This window comes from Myotis brandtii, unplaced genomic scaffold (genome assembly GCF_000412655.1).
Source record: "Myotis brandtii unplaced genomic scaffold, ASM41265v1 scaffold176, whole genome shotgun sequence".
Taxonomy (NCBI): domain Eukaryota; kingdom Metazoa; phylum Chordata; class Mammalia; order Chiroptera; family Vespertilionidae; genus Myotis; species Myotis brandtii.
In genome coordinates, this window is record NW_005356519.1 from 4579740 (window position 1) to 4591525 (window position 11786).

Genomic DNA, 11786 nt, shown 5'->3' on the forward strand with positions numbered 1-11786 from the left:
CCGGTCCCTTCCGTCGTCCCTCGCTCGCGCCGAGCCCCCCCACTCACACGAGCCGCCTTAACTGGAGAGGCGGGAGCAGGACGCGTCCCACCTCCGCCAGCCATTCATTGGTGGAGGTGCCGGGAGAGGAGGGGCCCTCGCGAAGGACGCGGGCCCTCATTGGGTCGCCCCGCACGTCGGATCGCCTGACTGGCAGGCGACAGCTGCAGAGGGGAGGGGAGCGCAGAAGGTGCAAGCGCTTTCTTCTTGCAGCTCAAGCCTTCCCTGGTTGTTAGACATGCCCAGTGGTGTGGAGCTCTGGGGCTTCAGCTGGGATTCGAGAAGGGAGAGAGCGCGAAAAGCACCCGCTAAACAGAGAAGCTCGGGGCCAAGACGGCAGGAAGGATGGGGATGAGGAGTGAGCAGCTGAGGGGTTGGGAAAGCACTAGGGAAAGTCTCCCGGAGGTAGATGGGACTTTCCCAGCGTCCCTAAGGCACAGGTGTCTCCGCTCTTGTGGCTCCAATGCGCTCCAATGTGCAGGAATTAGCAGCGCACCCAGTCTGGAAACATAACGAAGACTGCATGTGATCGGTGACTCCTGTCTTCAATGAGCCTGACCTACATCTCCGGGAAGCAGTAGGATGTTCATTGATAAACCAATAAAGAGGCTCCAGGCGTTGTTGTTGTACAGCAACATGCTTCTAGCATACAATCGTTGGGGGGTATTGACTTGATTTCTCTCCCATCTATCCTTCCTTCCCCATTCCCTAACTATGGAGGGGGTTCTGGGAGGTGGCTGGATTTTAAAACTAAAAAGCAACACAAAAAGCCACAGTTTGTGAAGGAATTGGGAAGACATGTGGAAGAAGGAAGAGACTAGAAAATAGGTAACCACGGTTGCTCTAATTTGCCCCTTTCTCCTTATTTTAGATGTGACAGCCTCTTTCACCAGATGTTGTTGCTGAGGTACTTTGTATCTATCCCACCTCTATTTCAGGACAGTGAAACTCTCCAGGTAACACCATCGGGGCCTGAAAATGCATGCTTCAAATGTCACTAAAATGTTTCCTCAGTCTCTTCATAAAGTCATTTTCCAATTTTGCCTCTACCCCTCCTAAGAATGGGGACTAACTTTTCTACAAATAAAACATACTGAAACTTTTCCAAGTTCTCTTACTGATTCAAATTTTTTTTTCCTGTATTTATTTTTCAAGATAAGTTCGGGAGATTATCTTTTACATATGTTTTAAAATTTTAACATGTCTTCACATCCATTATCTCGGTTTGCACTCTGAAAAACATGTGCAAGTATTGCTTTATCTGTTTTATAGGCATGGAAACTAAAGAGACAGAAGTTCAGTGACCCAGCAATATAAATATGACCTCTTTTGGCACCAGCCATTGTTCATCCCATTTAGAAGTTGAGTATATGCTATCATGGGGTCAATGATAAGAGGATATATAGCTAACAAGTGTGATAAGACTATTAAAGTTTACAAAATAAGCTGTAGAACCATGACTCATTGATATTTTTGTTTTTTCACAGTAGGAATATTACCAATCTTTAGACAGGTAGCAATAGTAGTGGAGGGTGAATAAGATGCCAACCACAGCTAATTAATACATTGTAAACATTTGGAATGAATATAAATTAGAAAAATTATTGTGCAGTAATTGTAATCACATTTTGCTTTGCAGCATACCAAAAGATTAAAAGCATATGGTGCTGATGAAGACATATACAAACCCAGTTTTATAAATTAAAAAGATGCAGTAACTCTTGTTATATCCAGCAACAGCAATTACATTATCCATTCATAGTCCTCTTTTTCATGTTAAAGCTGCATTAAGAAGATACAATTGAGAACAGTCCCTGGGTTGACTTTCTTATACAATGTCTCTGGATATCCAGATCATTATAAGTATGGTAAGCTAGCTGATTTTATTTTCTTAGGTAAACTCTCACCAAAATGCCTAAAATATATTTTAACAGGGGAAATGTATTTCCAAACAGGATATGGCTGAAAAAAGAATACTCTCCAAGTGCCCTACACATCCACTTACAAACATCAGATCCATATATTTTCATTAGATGACTCTATTTTACCATGTTCTCCACTTATTTCACATATAACTATTTTACAGGTACCATAATTACATTGTGAACATTCTCAGAGCAAACTTATTCATGCAAACATTGTATAAACATATATGTAAATAAATTGAGAGCCGGCTATAGATCATTATTGAATAGAAAGTATCATATCTATACATGAATAAATTATAACTACGGGTAAACCCACCTCTTCTTCTAATGATGTAAATAACTTAACCATAATCACCACTGAATTGATTTGTATATCTTGGATAAAGATTTATCTCATATTAAACAAGTTCTGGTCCTGAAAGGTTTTTTTTAAATGGCATTCCATTTACTGCACTATTATTTCAACAATGGGATATTAAGGAAAATTTTGCAATAAACAAATTTTGTTTTGAAGGATAAATAAGGCATACATTATAGAATATGTTCTGTAGCTAATGCACAAACTATGTATCCAATACTTTCACAGACACTTATTAGAAAAGCCAGGTGAAAGGGCATTTAATCAGGCTTATCTTTGCACACTAATAAAAATACCTAACCTGTATTATTAAATAAAACACAGTTTCCACTTCAGAGTTCTCATCAACTTTAGGTATACCTCATTAAGCTGACTCCAAGGATTCAGTAGACCCCAATTACAACAAGAACAATGGGTTAATAAAATTATAGCAGCCCAATCATTTATGAACACCAAGAATTCCATAGAACTTACAATAAGAACCATGGGTTAATGAAATCATAGCAGCCCAATCATTTATATTAAGCTTTCTAATGCCTTGGTGCCTGAGATAGGATATAATAAAGGACCAAAATGTTGAATGACTGATTGTCATCTACTGAAGAATCTGGCAGAGCCCATTACATAGAAAGTGCTGTTTTAATATTTCCATTTATTTTAGTTTCACTAACTAAACTAGTGAAATCAGTTCCAGTTTCTTTTATAACATTCATAATATATGTTAGGGTCACAAGTAGGAAAGAAGGGAATGGGGACTTGGCTGTGCTGTCAATCAATAGCAGCAGTAGCAAGTGCAGTGAAAAATCTCTCATAGGTAATATGTTCAGAGTCAAAAAATGTATGCTATATGTTAATATGCCACAGAATAAAATGAATATTCATCACCCATAGCTGGCCTATATATATACACAGGGAAAAAAGTGTTTACTGATTGGAAAACTTTAAAATTATCATATTGAATTTTAACAGATACAAATGTAAGAACAGCAGATGAGAGAAAGGACTGACTATTGTGTTTGGAATATTGCCATTCTAAATCTTCACAAATGTAAGGAAGGAAGGCCAAGAAAGAAGCTGATATGAATTCTAAAGTGGCATAACACCCAAATACAACATTTATGATGTTGAAATTATCTCTGTTTGGAAAACTGACCAAGTTATAATCACTGCACTGACACATTTTTGGTGACATTGATAGCAGCAGAGGAGCAGTTACTGCGTTATGAGGAAGGGGAATGAAGCTATTGTTTCAAGGTGACAGTTATTGACTGTCTTTTTCAAATTAATTCCTTGAATTGTTAAATTGTACCTCATATATTGATTATTTCTAGAGATCAATATATTAAGGTGAGACCACATCCATAAAATATAATATATTTATACACAACAAATGAAGATCTGAATTCTCTTGTATTCAGTATAAATAAGTAGATGAAGACTAAAATATTATTTAATACAATATTCAAGTACACTAAAACTTTTGCCACAGAGGCAGATGGATAAGAAATTGTTTTATATCATTAAACAAGTTAATAAACTAATCCTGGAAAGGATTAGTTAATATTGAAATAGTATTTTAAGAGAATACCATCACATTTAAGGATTTAAATTACTGCAAATAATTTTTGATATTTTTTTATTATTTGGTCTCTCACATTAGATGATATTGCCATGTAGAAAACCATCATTATGAAAACCTACTGTATAAAATAATTATTACAAAGTGAGTACATCCATTTGAAGAGAATGATAATAAAATTAAAAAACATCAGAGACAAGATTTTTATCAGCCCAACAGAGGAAAAATAACAAAAAAATCAATGACACATTGACTATCATGGCCATCCAACCACTATCATGAAAATTATCTCAATACATGACAACTAAACATAAAGTGTAATCCTAGATTGAATCTTGGGCAAGATTTTGTTTATATTTTGTTATTGCTGTTGTTGTTACTATTAAGGACAGTGACAGGATAATTAGCAAAATGTAAATAAGGCTTATAGTTTTAGTTTACTGATTTTGCTAACTGTATTGTGATTATATAAGTGAGTGTCTGCTTTTTGAAAATTCATAATAAAATATTTAAGGGGACATCACATTTGCAACTTCCTCTTAAATAATTAAGAAAAATTAGAAGAAATATTTTAATATTGCTATTCGCCCTTTCTCTATAATAGAAGTGTCAACCCAATTCACGATCGACAATGACAGATGGAAACCCAAGCATTCGATTGGCTCCAGCTAGAGCTTTATATATATCACGCATGCGCGAGTCAACTTAGCCTTTTATATATATAGAATAAACTTGCTTAATTAGACCTGCTTTCTGATTTAGCTGAACTTTTTCCAGCCCAGTGAAGCACTCCAACTTCTCTTTTAGGGAATTATCAGCAACACAGCAGTAAATATCAACACAAAGCAGATTATTATTATAGATCACGCAGGGAGGACAAATAGTAAACTGTTTAACTGCAGCAGTGTTTGACTATATTCTGCTCAGTGAGAAAACTTGAAGTCATTTTCAAGGTCCATCATTTCTTACTTATTTTCAGTCGGGTCAAGTTTCCAAACTTTCTAAATCTCCATTTTCCAGCTAATGAAAAAAAAATAGGCTTCCACCAAGTCTCCTATCTACCTACTCCAGGACTTTTTTGAGGATCAAATGAGATGAGGCATGGAAAAATGCTTCACAGACATTTGGTTAAAGTGTGAAATGCTTCCACCTGGCTATAAAGCAAGTCATGTTCCTGGGCTGAAGAAACTGCAAGGAGGCTAGTCACTAGGGAGAGGAAGCCAGGCGTTGCTACGTGACATCATTACTCTGACGGAGGGAAGGACATTTAGCATATTAGATATAGATATAGATATAGATATAGATATAGATATAGATATAGATATAGATAGATATAGAGAGATATAGAGAGAGGAGAAGAGACAGAAACAGAAACATAGAGAAAGACAGAGAACATGATAAAGTGATATAGCAAATAGAGTAAAACAGTAACGTTTGGATAAATTGGATGAGAGGTATATTGAAATAGTCTCTATTATTTTTGCAACTTTTATGTGAATTTGAAATTACTTAAAAATAAAAAAATTAAATCTAGATATTACCAAAAATAATCTCAAAGTATCTTATCCAAACCTCAGTTTAGTAGCTAGCAACAGAGAGCACAAGTCTATATTTCCATCATGTAGCCTTTGTCATACCATGCACTGAATTCATGAATTTGGCCACAAATTACCAAATATTTTTAATGACTTTACAAATCTCACTAGAAAAGCAAACATATATTTTTAAATTACCTACTTGTAATTTTTCCAAATAATATAGAATACAATTAATTATGTTGGTTTAATTATTTCCTTTAAAATAACATTTGCAGCTATTCACTATAAAATTAACCATTTTAAAATAATTTCTTTAGATGAACTATAGTCATAAAAACATTTATTTTGAATAGATGTTAGAAATAAATATATTTCTATTTTAATGATATAGAAAGAAAATGAGAAGAAACTAGAGTTCATGCTTCTTGTGTATGGTCTTGGGTTTTGAGTATGTTACAATATCCCTGCATTCCTGATTTTACTCTCTGTCTTCTACATACTTTTTCTACTTCATTGGACACTGTAGGCAAAGTGTATGTTTCTTTATATCATAATGTGCTCTGCATGCTCCTGAACATATTTAATTGGCTGGTTCAAAAATTAGGGGCAGGAATGGAAGTAATGGGATATAAGGACAAAAGTCATTGTATATGGCAAAAGTTTACCACTGTGGCAAAAGTTTAGGATCAGTAAATGTCATCTGACTGGCATTTTGGGAGCAGTCACCTTTTCATCATCAAAACACTCAGGAACATAGGAAAAGGAGAGAATTTCTCACTATGATAAAAGACATTTGTAAAAAACCAGCAGCTAACATCATAATCAAGGGTCAAAGACTGAGAACTTTCCCACTAAGGTCAGGAACAAGACAAGGCTTCTCACTTTCACCACTTCTAGTCAACTTAGTATTAGAAGTTCTAGTCAGAACAACTGGGCAATAAAGAGAAATAAAATGAATCCAAGCTTGAAACAAAGAAGTAAATCTATATTTATTCATGGATAACATGATCCTACAGGTAGAAAATCCCAATGAATACATAACTACTGGAACTAACAAAAAATCAGCAAATTTGCAATTTTAAGATCCGCACACAAAATTCAGTTGTGTTTGTATACACAAGAAATGAGCAATCTTAAAAAGAAATTTAAAAACAAATATCATATACATTAGCATCCAAAATAATAAAATACTTATAAATAAATTTAGCCAAGGAAATGAGAGACATGTACAGTGAAAATGACAAAATATTACTGAAAGAAGTTAAAGATGACTTAAATACATGGGAAGACATCCTCTGTTCATGGATTGGAAGACTTAATGTTATTTAGATAGCAATACTGTTTACAGCAAACTACATAGTCAATGTAATTTCTGTCAATTTTTCAATAGTGTTTTTGCAGAAATGTAAAGGTCAATTCTCAAATTTATATAGAAATGCAAAGGATCTCAAATTTACAAAACAATATTTTAAAAAGAAGAACACACTTGAAAGATTCACGCTTCTTGATTTCAACTTACTACAAAACTACAGTAATCAAAAAAGTGTGGTACTGGGATAAGCATAGACTCATAGACAGTGAAATAGAATTGAGAGTCCAGAAGGAAACCTATACATCTATGACCAACTGATTTTTCGAAAAGGGTACAAAGACCATTCAAAGGGGAAAAATGCTCTCTTCAACAAATGATGTTGAGATTACTGGATATATAAATGCACAAGAATGAAGTTGGACCCCTGTCTCACGCTATATACAAAAATGACCTTAAAATGTTCAACAATCTAAGTATAAAATCTAAAGCTATGAGACTTTTAGAAGAAAACCACACATGCAACAAAAGAAAAAATGGGTAATTTGGATTTCATGCAAATTTTAAAATTTTATGCAACAAAGGATATTATCAAGAAAATGAAAAGACAACTAATAGAATGAGAGAAAATATTTACAAATCAAATATCTGATAAAGGCCTTGTATTTGGAATATTAAAAATTAACTCTCACAATTCAACAACAAAAAGACAACCCAATTTTAAAAATTGGCCTTGAATAGGCATTTCTCCAGAGAAGATTTATAAATGGCCAACAGGCATATGAAGAGATGCTCAACTTCATTAATCATTAGGAAAATGAAACTCAAACTCACAATGGGATACAACTTTACACCCGCTATGATGGCTATTATTTTTTTAAGAAAGGAAAATAAATTTTGTCCACGTTGTAGAGAAATTGGAATCCTTATACATTTCTGATAAGAGTGTGAAATGGGGTAGAGCTGTGGAAAACAGTTTTACAGTTTCCCAAAATGTAAGCATAAAATAACCATATAGCCCAGCAATTCTACTCCTAAATATACAGGGGTGAGCAAAAATAGGTTTAAGTATCCACTTTTGTTAGTTGTTGGTTAAATTACCAGCCATCATTACCTAAAAGATACTAGTAAGTTATAAGTAAGGATATGAAATAATAATAAGAAGAAGATAAATAATACAATAATAAATAGACAAATAATAATATAAGAATAAACTCTGTGTTTCACGTACTCACAACTGCAAACCTACTTTTGCTCACCCTGTATATGCAAAGGAATAGAAAACAGGTACTCAGGCAAATATGTGTTCATTATAGCACTATTTACAATAGCCAAAGGTGGAAACAGCCCAAATATCCACCATCCATTGGATGGATAAGCAAAATGTGCTCTATTCACACACGGAAAATTATTCAGCCATAAAAAGGAATAAGGTACTGATACATGCCACAATGTAGATGAACTGTAAAAACATTTATGCTAAGTTAACAAAAACCTCCACAAGTGGGAAAAATGTACATAACCTGTAAATCCATTTACATGAAATAGCCAGAATAGCTGTAGTCATTTGAAGCCTTGATGAAGATACAGGACTCCAACATGGCAGCTGTTTGCTAGAGACCCCAGTTTGTCCTGACATGGGGTCTCCACAGACAGGTTGAGTACAGGGCAGCTGATTGGGATTACACACAGTAAAGACCAGGAGGCAGGGATCAATCATAGACGGCCATCTGTGAGGCTGGCAACCACAACACATTTAATTCACTTTGAAGTGGATATTATTACCATCCTCCCATTTTTACAAGGAGAAAAATTGAGGAATGGGAAGTTTAAATTGCCCAACGTCTCAAAGCTGACATGTAGCTCAATTAATATTCAAACATTGGTAATTGGATCCAAGAATGAGCACCTGAGAACCACATGATGTTAAAAATTATATAATATAGATAGTAATGGTATCACACACAGAATTCTGAGTACTTGTGGGAAATGTAAACATTTCTTATATTAACTATAGCCAATGCCAATTTAAAGGTCATTTCTTTGTGGATAACATATCTTCAAAATAAAATGTCATCCATCTTTTTATGATTTCTTGTTAGGCATGGCTATTAGTCAAATACCACATAAACTATACAATATCCTATATAATAAAAGGGTAATATGCAAATTGACCCTAATGGCAGACCAACTAGAATGCCTGCTTGACCACTCATTATGAGGCACACTGACCACCTCTTGGTCCCTTTCCCTGGCCAGCAGGCACCAATCCCCTGATGGTGAAGGGGGAACCAGGGTGGGTTGTGGTGGGGGGCAGGACCAGCTGCGGGAAGCCAGGGAAGATGGCCCTGATTGCAGGCCAGGCCTAGGGACCATACCCGTGTACGAATTTTGTGCACCGGGCCTCTAGTAAGAGAATAATCAAAAAGTAGCATTATCAAATTAAGATATGTACCTTTGTGGATTACAAACTATTATTTTAACTAAATTAAACTATTTCAGAATATCATTGAATTACAGAAACATATTTTCTCTGATTGCCTGGGATTGTTGATACCAAATTGAAGATGATGAATTTGTAGTTAAATATGTCTAAAAGATATCAAATGCACTGAATGTCACAGTAGGTACTATATTATCCCTGTATGATATTTAAAGCAGGACAATGACTATGGATACAAATTCATCAACTCAAGAAGTCTTTTTCCCGATGCCCGAGACACTCAAGTGGTCTAAAGAATAAGTGAAGCAACAATGCTCTCATGGAAGTACACCCCTCTCATAATCTGATTTATTATTTAAAATGTATTATGAATTGCATGACAAATGTTATGAAGTTATGCAAAAGTTTTCTATTTTTTAAAAATGTGTTCTTGTTTTTGTTTCCTGTTGCTGTTGTTAACAAATTAGTATACAATAGTGGTTTAATACAACAGAAAGTTATTTTACAGTTCTATGAGTCAGAAGTTTCACATGGGTCTCCCAGGGTTAAAAACCAAAGTGTCCTCTGGGCTGTTTGTATTGCTTTATGGGAGATCTGACTCTTCCTGCTTCTAGAGGCTCCTTGCATTGGCCCATGGACTCCTTTCTTCATTTTCAAAGACAGCAGCAGCAGATAGGGTCCTCCTCACGTTGCATCACTCTGACCCACTCTTCTGCCTCTCTCTCTCCTTTCAGGGACCCTTGTAATTTCACTAGGCCTAATTGTATGATCCAGAATAATCTCCTTCGTTTAAATTGGCTTATTAGCAACCATGATTTTTTCTGCAACTATGGTAGGCTAAACAACACCCCCTCAAAATGTTCACATCCTCATCCCCAGAACATGTGAGTATGTTACTTTACTGGCACAGGAGATTTTGCAGATGCAATTAAGTGAAGGGCCATGAAAAGGGAAGATTATCCTGGATTATTCGTGTGGGGGCCCAATGTGATCAAAAGGGTGCTTATAAAATGGAGGCAGGTGAGTCAGAGACAGGTAAACAGACAGAGACACACAAAGAGAGATAAAATGACAGAGACAGACAGAGAGAGAAAGAGGGAGAAAAAGGGAGGAGAGGAAAGCAAATGAAGGGAGAGGGAGAGGAAGGGAAGAAAATAAAGAGAGAGCTGTAAAGCTGTTATTTTGCCTCCTTTGAAGATAGAAAGAGCCACTAGCCAAGGAATGAGTGTGGCCTCTAGAAGCTAAAATAGATAAGTAACAAATATTACCCTGGAACCCTCAGAAGGAACGCAGCCCTGAAGACCCATTTTAAAACTCTGACCTCCAAAATTATCTATAATAATAAAAGTGTAATATGCTAATTAGACAGGACATCCTTCCAGATGACCTAACCAACAAAGACGGGGCTGTGAAGTCTGAGGCAGCAGGTGGGGGTTGAGGCAGAAGTGGCTACCACAGCAGTAGGGACCAAGACCCTTGCATGAATTTCGTGCATTGGGCCTCTAGTCTATATACATAAAAGCCTAAGTGACCATTATGACCAGTTGACCAAACAACCCATCGACCAGTCGCTATGACAATGCACTGACCACTAGGGGGCAGATGCTCAATGCAGGAGATGCCCCCTGGTGGTCATTGCACTCCCACAGCCAACCTCCCACGGTCCCTCCCCCCAGCCGGCCAGCCCGATCGGCCTCGATTGGCCCCGATCACCAGCCAGGTCGAGGGACCCCACCCATGCACGAATTCATGCACCAGGCCTCTAGTATCATAATAAAATTATATTGTTTTGGAGCTACTAAGCTTGTGGTAATTTATTACAACAACCATAGGAAACAAATATAATGCAATCTTAACATATTCACAGAATGCTGGGATTAGGATATGGATATCCATGGGGGGGGGGAGATATCATTGTGCCTACTACAACATCCATATTTTGAGGCAAATGAGTTATTAAATATGCATTTTAATTATATTAGACACTGAAAAATTATGTTCTATTTAGGTGAAGATAATTTTCATACATGATGATGACCACTACATCAAAAATGTACTCACTTTCTGGTAGCAGGGTAATGGCTTTCAAAAGTCTTTTCCTTTCTTATAAGTCTCTGATAAATCCTTCTTAAGGAAAAAAAAATATGTCTACAAAGCAGCCAAATGGAAATGTGACTGAGCTGAAAACATATTCTCCAATGAATAGTAATACTTCCTTTCATTAAAAATAAAATACAGCTCAACTAAAAGTATTGGCAGTGCACTGTTTCACCAATGTTATAAAGTGTTCTTTGGCATAAGTTTTTAAAAAGTGTATGAACATCTGAAAGATGGCTTGTGGGAAGTAAAATGAGAGGAAATTTAAATTTCCGACAAGGCTAAACAAAATAACAAGCGAACCCAAATAAATGATGAAAAAAAAATAGAGAAAACTCCAAATGAAGCCAACATAATATGACAGAAATGTCTTTAAATTTAACTAATCATACTACAAACTAGAATAGTTATGAGCACTGAGAATGTTATTCAGGACAAATATTGGTTTCAATTAGTTTTTTTATTTCATTACTGAAGTGTCCTTCAGGGAAAGGC